Source organism: Acinonyx jubatus, chromosome E2 (genome assembly GCF_027475565.1).
Source record: "Acinonyx jubatus isolate Ajub_Pintada_27869175 chromosome E2, VMU_Ajub_asm_v1.0, whole genome shotgun sequence".
Lineage (NCBI taxonomy): Eukaryota > Metazoa > Chordata > Mammalia > Carnivora > Felidae > Acinonyx > Acinonyx jubatus.
Window position 1 is genome coordinate 16,400,307 of NC_069396.1, and position 12,909 is coordinate 16,413,215.

The following is a 12,909-nucleotide window of genomic DNA, read 5'->3' on the forward strand; positions in this document are numbered from 1 at the left end:
CTCTTCATTCGTCATCAGCAAGCGGGGACAGTTATTCAGAAAACAATGGCAGGAGCTCCACAGCACTGGGGGTTTAATGTTATTTCTGTCTCCATAAAATCTTCAATAATTTGTTTACGACTTCTAAAATTCAACAACAGTGTGCAAATGCAATTCCACTTATGTTAATGTGTGCTTCCTTCTCACATATCAGATTCTGAATAAAAATTAGGCAAGTACTCTGTTTTGAAAATATGTAAGATGTGAACTTGCAGGGAGGAAAAAAAAAACCTCAAAATGCACTATCCTATCAACCACATTTTTTTTAACTTAATAACTTAAGTGAACTGTTAGTGAAATTACAACCTGCTTGTGACACAATAAATTTACAACAAAATTCACTCCATAAATTATTCAATTCTGTGACTGCAGTCAAGGAGAGAAATATCGCCAGGAGCAGGTGATTAGCATGTGAAAAGAAAACCCATCTCCCCACCAAAACAATCACTGTCAAAGCCTCCTATTGGAGTTTTGTAAAAATTACCATTAAGAACACACATTTAAGTCTTTGTAGTTACTTTAAAAGGGCCAAGTATTTGATTTACATTATATTCATTTGTTCTTTCTTCAACTGTCTTTCTCCCACAAACCGTAACTGCCTCAATAAATGCTTGCTCAATCAAGTGTGCATTAAAACAAAAGAATTTAACTTCAATAAAAGTGATGAATCAGAGCCAGAAGTTAACTTTTCCTTCCTCTGTATATCTGGCTACCGGTTAGGCAAAGTAGAAATTTACATTTGATGTTCCACAGGGGAATATTAGCAGATTCTGCTGTGAGATGTTGGGGTCCGGGAGCCAACATGGTCCAGAAAGAATCCTTGATACATCTTCAGCACAAAAAGGATGGTTTTATTAAAGCACGGGGACAGGACCAGCGGGCAAAAAGAGCTGCCCTGGGATTGTAAGGAGTGAATGATTGCACACTTTCAAGTTGGGAGGGGGTTAGGGATAGCCTAAAGCCTCTAAGGAATTTGGAAGCAAGGCTTACAGGACCTTGAGGGGCTAGCTGCTAAGATAAAGTTCATTAGATCCCTCAGATGTATATCAGAGGGCCATATACTTGGAGAAGGACTGCTCACCTGTATCTTGGGGAGGTAGAGATAAAAAAGTTTCTAAAGGGATTTTTCTATGTTAAAGACTTACAGGATCCTGGAGGTCCGGCTACTGTCAAGGTAAGGTTGCCTTTTGCGTCTAGCAAAGTAGTTACAATGAGGCAGTGGAGGTCCTGGAGGAAGGTCACTCTGCCTGCCTCAAGTACTTGTTAATGGGCTGCAAGTTATAAGTTTGTTTTCTTTTGCCTTTGTTCTCCTCAGTTGCTATTGTGCGGTTGGTCATGTTTGTACATATTTGCATAAATCACCTTTCTTCCTAAGTCAAGAATGTGGCAGGGCACCTGGGTGGCTCAGTCGACCGACTTCCACTCAGGTGGCGATCTCATAACCTGTGAGTTCAAGCCCTGCATTGGGCTCTGTGCTGACAGCCTGGAGTCAGTAGAACCTGCTTTGGATTCTGTGTTTCTTTCTCTCTCTCTCTGCCCTTCCCTCACTAGTACTCTGTCTCTCTCTCAAAAATAAATAAAAACATTACAAAAATTTTTTTTAAATCAAGAATGTGGCTATCCTCACATATTAATACATAAATTGTTTTCAGTTCAGCAGATGCCTTGGAATTGGGTTTTCTTTAGAGGCTGTTCTTTTTCTTGTAATGCCCCCAATTTCGAATCAGAGAGACCACCAAGGAGCCGATACCAACGCAAACACACGAGGGTTTATTTGCAAGCTCGAGCTTGGGCCCAAGTATACCTGACACAGCGGAGCAGGGACTTGGACCCCTAGGTCAAGAGGCGTAGCAGTTTTATAGGGACCAGTGGCCAATGAGATTGTAACACACACAGAAAGTTGCATAGTCATGTCAGTCCACATACAGGTGGCCAATTGAATTACAATTTACCCTATAGTAACTGTTTGAACTAGCCTATCACTCTGGTCAGAATTGGCGGGCAAAAGGCAGGGTTTACATTCTTTGGCGTTTAGGGGTTCCGCATTCTATATGAGCCGGTTTCCAGTAAGGGTGTGCTCAGCAGCTTGACTAGGGTGGGGAGTATCTTAAGCAATAAGTAGGTCATGTGGGGGTCATACATGAGATGGTGGGTGTAGCACAAAATGGAGTTAGTCTTGCTCTGCTTGTCCAGGGGTAGGGGATTTTTATTAAATTCCTTGGGTCCCACATTTCTCATAAGTAGTACGTGGCAGGCAGAATAATGGCCCCCCAAAGATATCTATGTCTTGTTTCCCAGAACTTGTGAACACATTATCTGGAAAAGGGAAATTAAAATTGCAGATGGAATTAAGGCTACTAATCAGCTGACCTTAAAACGGAGATTACACTGGGAATTCTCAATGTAATCACTGGGATCTTCAAATGTGGATGAGGGAGGCCCAGAGTGAGTACCAAAGTGACATGGTATGAAAAAGACATATATGGACATTGTGGGTTTCCAAGCCGGAGGAAGGGGCCATGAGCCAAGGAATGTGGACGGATTCTAAAAGATGGAAAGTCCAAGAAAACAAATTATCCCCTTGACCCTCCAGAAGAAACACAGCCTTGCTGACACCTCAATCTCAGCCCAATAAGTCCATTTCAGATATGTGACTTCCTGAACTATTATAAATCTGTGATATTTTAAACTCTCAAGTTTGTGTTAATTTATTAAAGCAGCAATAGGAAACTAAAATAGAGTATTTAAATAGTACTCTCTATTGTGAAAGGCAAATGGTGTGAGAAAGGAAAAGAATTCCACAAATTGTTAGTATTTGTTCATGAAGGAAATCACAAAAGACCTGTAATTTTATATAACTCTTCTTTCTTAAGTATTTATTTTTGAGAGAGAGAGAGAGAGAGAACACGAGCAGGGGAGGGGCAGAGAGACAGGAAGACAGAGGATCCAAAGGGGGCTCTGTGTTGACAACAAAGAGCCCGATGCAGGGCTCAAATCAAATTCCTGAACCATGAGATCATGACCTGAGCTGAAGTCGGATGCTCACCCAACTGAGCCACCCAGGTACCCCTATATAACTCTTCTTAAAATTACATCGTAAGGAATAATTTGAATGGTATATTTATTTTAATTTCTATTACAGTTCTTCCATTTATCAGAAAAATTATTTAGTGCTTATGGATGTGTCTTCCACTAGTATTGGAATAATTCACCCCATGTGAAGCTACTCTTTCTTTCTTGGATAATACCTCTTTCTCATCAGCTACCAGCTGGCATGTGCTTTGTGTTTTGATACACAAAAGCCATCTAAAAGATCACCTGTACTTATAAAAGTAAATTCTTGTTAGATAGTATAGGACAAAGAAAACTTTCCTCGATCCTCTTGGGATTCCTGGCTGGGCCTGAAAATTAAACAGACAAAAACAAATGAACAGGATAAAAATGTAAGTATTTATTTAATCTAAGTTTTGCCCTACACTAAAGCATTCATAAGAAAATGAAAGACCTGAATAAGCAGTTAAGCCTGAGTTTTTATACTAGGTTTGATAAAAAGTCAACAATGATGGGAATACTTGATAGGGCAAAAGGGTATGAGCTAAAAATAGTAACTGGAGGAAACTGAGCAAGGCCTGTTGGTACGGACTTCCTCTCAGCATTCCGCCATCTTGGCAGATAAGAGTTTCCTCTGGGTGTAAGAAGGGCACCTCTCACATGAGGATCTTAGTACCTTCTTCAGGAAAGAAGGGAGAGGTCACAAAGTCCTTTCTGTACCAGCTATTTCTCAAATTACTTTAGCTTAAAATTTGGTGTCATATTTTGGGGTAGTGTGTTCTGAACCCTGTCAATTGTCCAGCAGGGAAGAAAAAAGACACAGAATCACAAAATGGAAGAGCTGAAAGAAACCTTATGTGATCTAGTTTAACTTCCTTATCTTATCAGAAAAGCAATCAGGATTCAAAAGATGGAATTCTCTTCCCAAATTACATAATCTGGGGTAGAAGTAGCTTTAGAATACTGGCCCAGATCTCTTTTAATAATGCACAGTGCCACCTATATGGGTCATTCAAATCAACCTTTGTTAACCCAACAGATATTTATTGAGCACTTGTCGGTATGTTGGGCACTTGCCTTAGGCACTGATTATGCAATGAGAAGCAAGAGAGACAACTACATAGTTACTATGTAGTTATTCATATAACAGAGATAACTACGGTAACTACTTACTATAAGTTAATAGTTCATTGGGAGCAAACAGTATCAATAAACAAGCAAACAGTGTTCTATTGAAAATGTAACATATTCATGTGATATAGAAGGACTAAGGGCCATCTCAGAGAGCTGATCAGCAAAGAGCTTTTAAAATAGCTGAATGACAACAAAGAGCCAAGCAGAATGGGAAATGAACATTTCAGGCAGAGCGTCAAGGTTGTGGAGGAGAAACTTAGTTCTGGAGGAATGTACTGAAAGCCAGTAAGGTGGGAACTTGGCAATGAGGGTGAGTGGGTAGATGGGAGGTTAAAAAAAAGGAGGGAAAAACCAGGTTCAAGTTCTGAAATCATTTTGTGTTACATGTAACTATGGTCATCTCTACTTATATTTGCATTGACTTCCATGTTAAGATGTGAAACAAAACACCAAATATTATCAAGTAAATATGAACTCAGATCTATCCCCCTGCTTCATGAAAAAGGCTTAGGTTCAAAGAAGTCAAATCAATAAAATATAATTGGATTATTGGCACTCATCAGTGACACTGTGCTAGGTTTTATAAAGTAAAGGCTCACAAGAGCTCTTCAAGATAGAGATCACATATTTAACTAAAGGAAATTAAAAAAAAAAAAGAGTCAGGTGTTTCTTAGCATGAGAGAAGTCAATTAGTATTTCCTGAACACACACTATCTGCCAGGCACTCCAGTAGGTGCTTTACCTACACTATCAGTATTAATGCCCCAGTAAACAACTGCATGTCCCAAGCACTTTGATGTTAAGTCAGTGGCTCAAGATTCCACTCTTAGGAGAAGAAAGGCAAGTATACACTGGTCTGTCTGCCTCCAAAGGTCACACTTTCCCCATTAGGCCATGTGCCACTCACATTGAGCAAAAGATTCCCTACATAAGTCACATCACCTCATTCTCTTCCTGTACGAAATGACATGTGGGACTAGATGATCTCAAAAATCCCTCTTACCTCTAACATTCTGTGATTCCGTGATCCTATTACACTGGCACAGACTGTCCTCTCCCATTCTTGCAACCTCTGCACCTGGAAATTTCCTCCTCCACAAGTTGTACTGCAGTTGCTACCCACCAATGAGGAATGTTTCCTTCCACCAAGAAATCAGATTCTTGCCTACACCTGCGCAACACCAGAGAAAGCCAACCAACTTCCCCCTGTTGCAAGGGGAGCGCAATAACGGGAGTCTGTATTAGCTGACCATGTTTCTCTCCCATTTATTTCCTGCTCACTAAATGACTATCAACCATGTGACAGTCATTCTCAACCATGTTTGTGGGTTGAGACACCATGATGAGGAAAATTCACAGATCAACTTAAAGTACTGTTCTCAGCAGCTTAATTTGCAAATGTCAGTACTTCCCTTCTCCATACTGGGCTCACCTTTTTCAATTCTAAGTCAGATAGCAGCAAATACAAAATTTGCTTCTAAGCATAAACTGTTTCTGGGGAGTATAGTTCTCTGCCTCACAGACTTCTCACCTGAAAAATAAAATATTCAATGGCAGATGATAATTAAGTCAAGTTTCAAGATTTGGTGTGTAGGTAGCTAATCATTTTTCCTTGATATTAAACAAATTATACTTAATATTCTGGAACAAAAATTAAATATTTGAGTGTAAAAGTCATTATTTGTTATATATTTAATTATTAAGAATAAGGTGCATCATAATGAAAGAATCCGTTCTGATTATTCTGTAAGGCAACACTAGGACTAAAAAAATTCAGTGTTTCTTCTATGTACTGCTTTCCTTGATGTGTACAGAAGTTTTTCTGTGCTCTAGGAAAATCCTATGTGTCTTCCAAGTCACCACTTGTAGTAAACAGTTGCTATTTTTGCCCGCTTAGCATCCTGCAGGTGGGATTTCCTTTAGATATCACTCTACTTCAATGCTCTGTGCAGTGGTTCAGGTGGTTCAAGAGGATTATAACTCCAGATCCAGGAGCAAGTGATGCCTTGCCAATCAGCATACATCCTCCTAATAGTGATGGGCACATAACCCAAGTCTAATAGAGTTTAATTCCTAGTTTGCTGCTGGAGAATTCAAGATAAAAATGATCTCTTCCCCTGGAAAATGTCTATCAGTCTGGAACCATTGGGAGCTATCCTGCCAACACATGTAAGAGTTTACTTGAGCACAAACCAACATAAGACAGCAAAGAAGCAGAGAGAGTTTGGTAAGTTTTGGTGATGAAATCTGAACTCCTGGATCCACCTGCACTAAAGCCCACTTGGACTTTTCAGGTAGTTGAGACATCATTCCCTATTTGTTTATATTAGTTTGTGTTTTTTAGTACTTGCAACCAAAAAATGTCGAAATATCCCATTTTATACTACAATGTTAACGTAATATCCTTCAATCATTAAAAGTCCATGAAAGTCAACTAAGTTTGTCCATAGAAAAGATACACAAGTACTCTTAGAGAGATAGGATTCTTTCCACCAAAAGAAAATGTGTTTACAGAATTATTCTAGAAGTACTACAAAGGAGTATCTACATTCCCATCACTAGCAGCGGAAGAAAATTATGGCTGTTCTGTTAAAATAGAAGTTCCTCTATCCCTGATCTCATCCCTCATTTTCATTTTAAAATAAAATTTTGGGGTGCCTGTGTGGCTCAGTCGGTTAAGCATCTGCCTTCGGCTCAGGTCATGATCTCATGTTTCATGGGTTCAAGTGCCACATCGGGCTCTCTGCTGTCCATGTAGAGTACACTTTGGATCCTCTGTCCCCCTTTCTCTCTGCCTCTCCCTCGCTTGTTCTCTCTCCCCCTCTCAAAAATCAATAAATAAAAATTTATTTAAAATAATTTTCTTTGAAAGAGAGAGAGACAGAGTATGAGTAGGAGAAGGAGAGAGAGAGAGAGAGAGACACAGAATCCAAAGCAGGCTCTAGGCTCTGAGGTGTCAGCACAGAGCCTGACACAGGGCTTGTACTCACAAACCATGAGACCGTGACCTGAGCCAAAGTTGGATGCTTAACTTTCTGAACCAACCAGGTGTCCCCCATTTTCATTTTTAATAAGTCAACGACATGTTTTCTAAAAACGTATTCAAATTATGTGTATACATACTATATCCTCCCATGTAAAAACAGAAAGCCTTCCCACTAGAGCACTTTGTCTTTAATTGTACAATGTAGAAATTTTTATTTTTCAGTCTTTTGGGAACAAGAATATTACAGACTAGTACACGTAACTGTAAAAACAACCTGAATCTGGATATCTCAACAAGCAGTGAGATCACAATCCATTTGTAGAAAAATGGGCTGATAGACAAAAGCAAGTACACAATGCCATAAAGGCAAATCCCACATAGTCCACCCAGGGGAATATTTCAAAAGATATACATAGAGAACAGATGGGGAAAGTGGTGGACATAATCTGGTAACATTAAGTAGATCACAAGATAACAATAATGATACCATGCATATATTAGGAAGGGCCTGTTCTCCAACAATCACAAAGTACTTTTCCAACTCCTAGGTCAAACACCAGTAGTCAGAACTGATAGTGAAAAAGCATGATTCTTATTTTTCCTGTATTACAGACCTGAAACACTCACATTCTAAGAAATTGGCCAAATGGAGGCATGCATTGTGGAATATCTCTGAGTAGACATTAAAAGACAGCCACTGGAATAAAACATGCCAGGGAAGAAAAGAACACATCAACCCACACAAGAGAGAAATCCATTTTGTTCAACAATTATATTGGTGTACAAATAATGTATTTTTTAATGTACTGCAATGTAATGTATATTCCTGTAGTAACCACAAGGAATGGCCACCACAAAGGAAATACTATTTTTAAGTAGTAATATTTGAAATTTTGTGACATTAACTTACCATAAGATTGGAATTTCCTGACCTAAAGGGAAGTTCTTACTCTGGGGGAGAAAAGTAGCATATGGATTTATGCAGAAAACCTCACAGTGGGAAATGTAGTTAGCATAAAAATATAGATGATCCAGCTTCTACGAAACAAAGTTGAGCTACTGTGCCTACCTGTGGTTCAGAGTAGAATAGGAATACATGTAGGACTTCTGAGCAGGAAATTCTTTACTTGCAGACCCTATTTTCTAGTGGCCTCGGTAGGGTATGTTATTCCTGCACACCCAGAAGGGCACCACCTCCACTTTACGCACATGAAAGAAGGACAAATTCAATAAATTAGGTATGGCCCATTCAGGATTCACAGCTAAGATCCAGCTCCATAGTCACTTACATTTGTAATTCACTTTGCTTTCCTAATCTTGAATCCCCCGGGACCAGATACCATTCTCAGACCCAAGTACAACTGTAGTCTACAGCACTCACCCCTAGGTAATGCTAAATTTGTCCAGGAAGTTGTACTGGCCTTCTGCCTTTGCACAACCATGTGCCACACTGAGAGCATGGCCTTGTTTCCTGAATGCCTATTTGAGGCACAGACATCATGACTCGTTCTCAACAGTACCTCTCTCTGATGCCTAAAACTGCCTTGCATACTCTCAGCACTGACTCTATTCTCTATCAAATGAGCACCCTGGAATCAAGACACAACAAGTGGCCAGAAGCATGCTCTGCAGGCATCAGCATGGAAGATGCTCCAACATTGGAAGGGACTCAACATGTTCAGTGAACTGCTGGGAGATGACAGAGTCCATTTAGCAAGGGAACTTGTAAAAATCATCATCATCATCATCTCCAACCTGAGCCACTCATACTCACATAACCGACATTAAGATGTTTGAAATCCCCAAAATTCCAGTGTTATTTTATGTTACAAACACAGTTTCCAAGTAAAACATAAATTTATGTAAATTTCCTTTTACAAAAATGTAAATGTTTTTTAAAGAATTTTCAACACATGAATTTAAGCAAAGTGGGTTTGGTTTTTTGCTTTGTGTTCTTGATTTGTTTTGTTTTAATTAGGAAGATCCATTTCCATTTTCTGAGCATTTGGGTTAATTGTAGCTTAAAATTATGTACATATTATAGTTATCTGCTGAATTATAGAACATCCGAAACTTAACAGTATACAGCAACAACCAAGAATCTCCAAAATAAGGAGCCTACAACCAAGAATCACTGAACATTTTAGGAAAACCAACATCACAAAAGAAAAGGCATCAAACAAGGGAAGAATTGACACATGAAGAAGCTGAAACCCTCATACTTTACTGTGGCATAGTAAAATTTTGTGGCCACTCTGTAAAACTGTCTGACAGTTGCTCAAAATGTTAAACCTAGAGTTACCATATGAGTTAGAAATTTCACTCCTAGGTATATACAAAGGAAAATTGAAAATACATGTCAACACAAAAACTTACAAATATTCACAGCAATACTATTCCTAATAGTCACGTGTCCAACTGATGAATGGATAAATAAAATGTGGTGTATCTATACAATGAAATACTTTTCAGCAATAAAAAGGAATGAAGTTTTGATACATACTACAACATGGATGAAACTTGGAAACATTAACATTACATTAAGAAATCAGCCTTTTGGGGTGCCTGGGTGGCTCAGTCGGTTGAGGGTCCAACTTCGGCCCAGGTCATGATCTCACAGCTTGTGAGTTTGAGCCCCACGTCGGGCTCTGTGCTGACAGCTCAGAGCCTGGAGCCTGCTTTGGCTTCTGTGTCTCCCTCTCTCTCTCTGCCCCTAACCCACTTGCATTCTGTCTCTGTCTCAAAAATAAATAAATATTAAAAAAAATAATTAAAAAAAAAAAGGAAATCAGCCTTTAAACAAATAATCCAGTGAAGAAATGGGCAAAAGACATGAATAGACAATTCTCCAAAGAAGACATCCAGATGGCCAACCAACACATGAAAAAATGCTCAACATCACTCATCATCAGGGAAAGACAAATCAAAACCACAAAGAGATACCACCTCACACCTGTCAGAATGGCTAACATGAACAACTCAGGCAACAACAGATGTGGTGAGGATGCAGAGAAAGAGGATCTCTTTTGCACTGCTGGTGGGAATGCAAAGTGGAAAACAGCCCAAAGGTTCCTCAAAAAATTAAAAATAGAACTACCCTACAACCCAGCAATTGTACTACTAGGTGTTTGTCCAAGGGATACAGGTGTGCTGTTTCAAAGGGGCACATGCACCCCAACATTTATAGCCACACCATCGACAATAGCCTATGTAAACAGCCCAAATGTCCACCGATGGATGAATGGATAAAGACGACATGGTATTTATATACAATGGAGTATTACTCAGCAATCAAAAAGAATGAAATCTTGCCATTTGCAACTACCTGGACGGAACTGGAGGGTATTACGCTAAGCAAAATTAGTCCAAGAAAGACAAATATCCTATGACTTCACTCATATGAGGACTTTAAGATACAAAACAGATGAACATAAGGTAAGGGAAGAAAAAATAATATAAAAACAGGGAGGGGGACAAAACATGTATCACTCTTAAATATAGAGTACAAACAGAGGGTTGCTGGAGGGATATAAACACAGGGAGGGAGGATGGTCTAAATGGGTAAGGGGCATTAAGGAATCTACTCCTGAAATCACTGTTGCACCATTAATATTTTATATTATATATTTTTTAATATTTAATATTTTATATATATAATGTTTATAATGTATATAAATTGATATATATATTTATACATGCACAAATTATTTATACACACACACAAACATATGACAGAACATTGCTTTCATAAAATAAGAGCAGGCAACTATGAATAAAAACAAATTAGAAATGAAATAAGCAAAAATTTGTCACTGAGACAAACAGATCAATGGAACAGAATAAAAAGTCTTGAAATAGACCTACATAAATACAGCCAATTGATCTTTGAAAAAACAGCAAAAGCAGTGGAGTGCCTGGATGGCTCAGTTGGTTAAGTATCCAATTCTTTATTTTGGTTCAGGTCATGATCCCATAGCTCATGGGTTCAAGCCCAGAGGAATGGAATTCCCTCTCTCTCTGCCCCTCCTCCACTCCTTCTCTCTCTCTCTCTCTCTCTCTCCCTCTCTCAAAATAAATAAATAAACAGCAAAGGTAATATAATGGAGCAAACATAGTGTCTTCAACAAATTGTGCTGAAACAAATGAACATCCACATAGAAAAACATAAATCTAACACAGACATTATATTCTTCACAAAAATTAACTCAAAATAGATCACATACCTAACTATAAAATACAAAACTATAAAACTAGAAGATAACGTAGAAGAAAATCTAGATAACCTTGGGAATGGCAGTAACTTTTTAGATACAACATCAAAATCACAATCCATGAAAGAAATAATGGATAAGATGAATTTCATTAAAATTTAAAACTCATGGTCTGAGAAAGATTTATCAGTAAAAGGAGAAGACAAGCCACAGACTGTGAATAATGATTGCAAAAGACACATCTGATAGCGCCTGGATGGCTCAGATGGTTAAGCAACCAACTCTCGATTTCAGCTCAGGTCATGATCTCATGGTTCATGAGTTCGAGCCCCACATCACACTCTGCCCTGATGGTATAGAGCCTGCTCGGGGGTTCTGTCTCTCCTCTTTTTGTTCCCCCACTTATGCTCTCTCTCTCACTCTCAAAGTAAATAAACATTAAAAAAAAATAAAAACAAAAAGACACATCTGATAAAGGTATACTATCCAAAATAAACCAAGAATTTAAGAGGTCAAGGTCCAGCAGGCTGCCAGATCCTGGAGTCTCCTGTCTTGCAGGGAGCGGCTTCCAGCAGCTATAGCCAAGAGGCAGAAGCACTACTTTGAGGCTACAGCATGGCAACTACAGGAGAGCTGGCCAGGCCAGGCCCACTATCTCCTCTGGGCCTACAGTTCATCATACAATGATAACATCACTTTTGAAGGAACATGTGCACACTGTTTCCAGTTGCTCATCTTGGATAACTCTCAAGTGTACCTCAAACCCAAATCCAAACTGCCACCCAAAATACAGAAACTTCTTAGCGAGAGGCAAGAAAATATACACTCAGTTTTAAAGAAGCAAAAATTGAGAAAAAATACAAAGACCCCAAAAGTGTGTTGATTACTTGTAAAACATGCAACAGAACAGTTAAATATCATGGTGAAAGTAGAAGCTTTCTATCCACACTGAAGAGCAGTCCTACCATTTGTATGACTAAACTTGGCCTGAAGACACCAGAAAGACTCTGAGTTCTACAAACATAAATCATATGTGTGGTTCCAAATGCAAGAGCCCAACCTTGATATTCAGGACACCGACATCTCAACACTCAACACTCACTTGCTCCTCAAAGAGTGTGAGCAAAACTAAGAAACACTTCTCTCAATTAAAAACGTTGCTTAGCCAGAGTGAATCCCAAAAGAATTCAAAGGTGGACTTCAGAAATTTCTTACTATCTTTGTAAAGGGTACGCTGTGAAAATAAATGTTTAATGCAACTCTGAAACTAAAGGTAGTAAGAAAAACATCTGTTTTAAAGCTTTACTTATTTAAATACATGGATACTAGGGTCCAGGAGCAAACTTCTCTCGGCATTTTTCAGTGTTTATGGAGAAAATACTTCATTAAAATGAATAATTGAGGGGCGCCTGGGTGACTCAGTCAGTTGAGTGTCCGACTTCGGCTGAGGTCATGATCTCGCAGTTTGTGGGCTCAAGCCGCACATCA

General features: G+C 38.9%; 1 pseudogene; it reads left to right on the plus strand.

The window, feature by feature from the left end:
- The first annotated feature begins 841 nt into the window (after positions 1 to 841).
- On the plus strand, positions 842 to 12,647 carry LOC106972480 (UPF0711 protein C18orf21 homolog; annotated as a pseudogene).
- Positions 12,648 to 12,909: the final 262 nt, after the last annotated feature.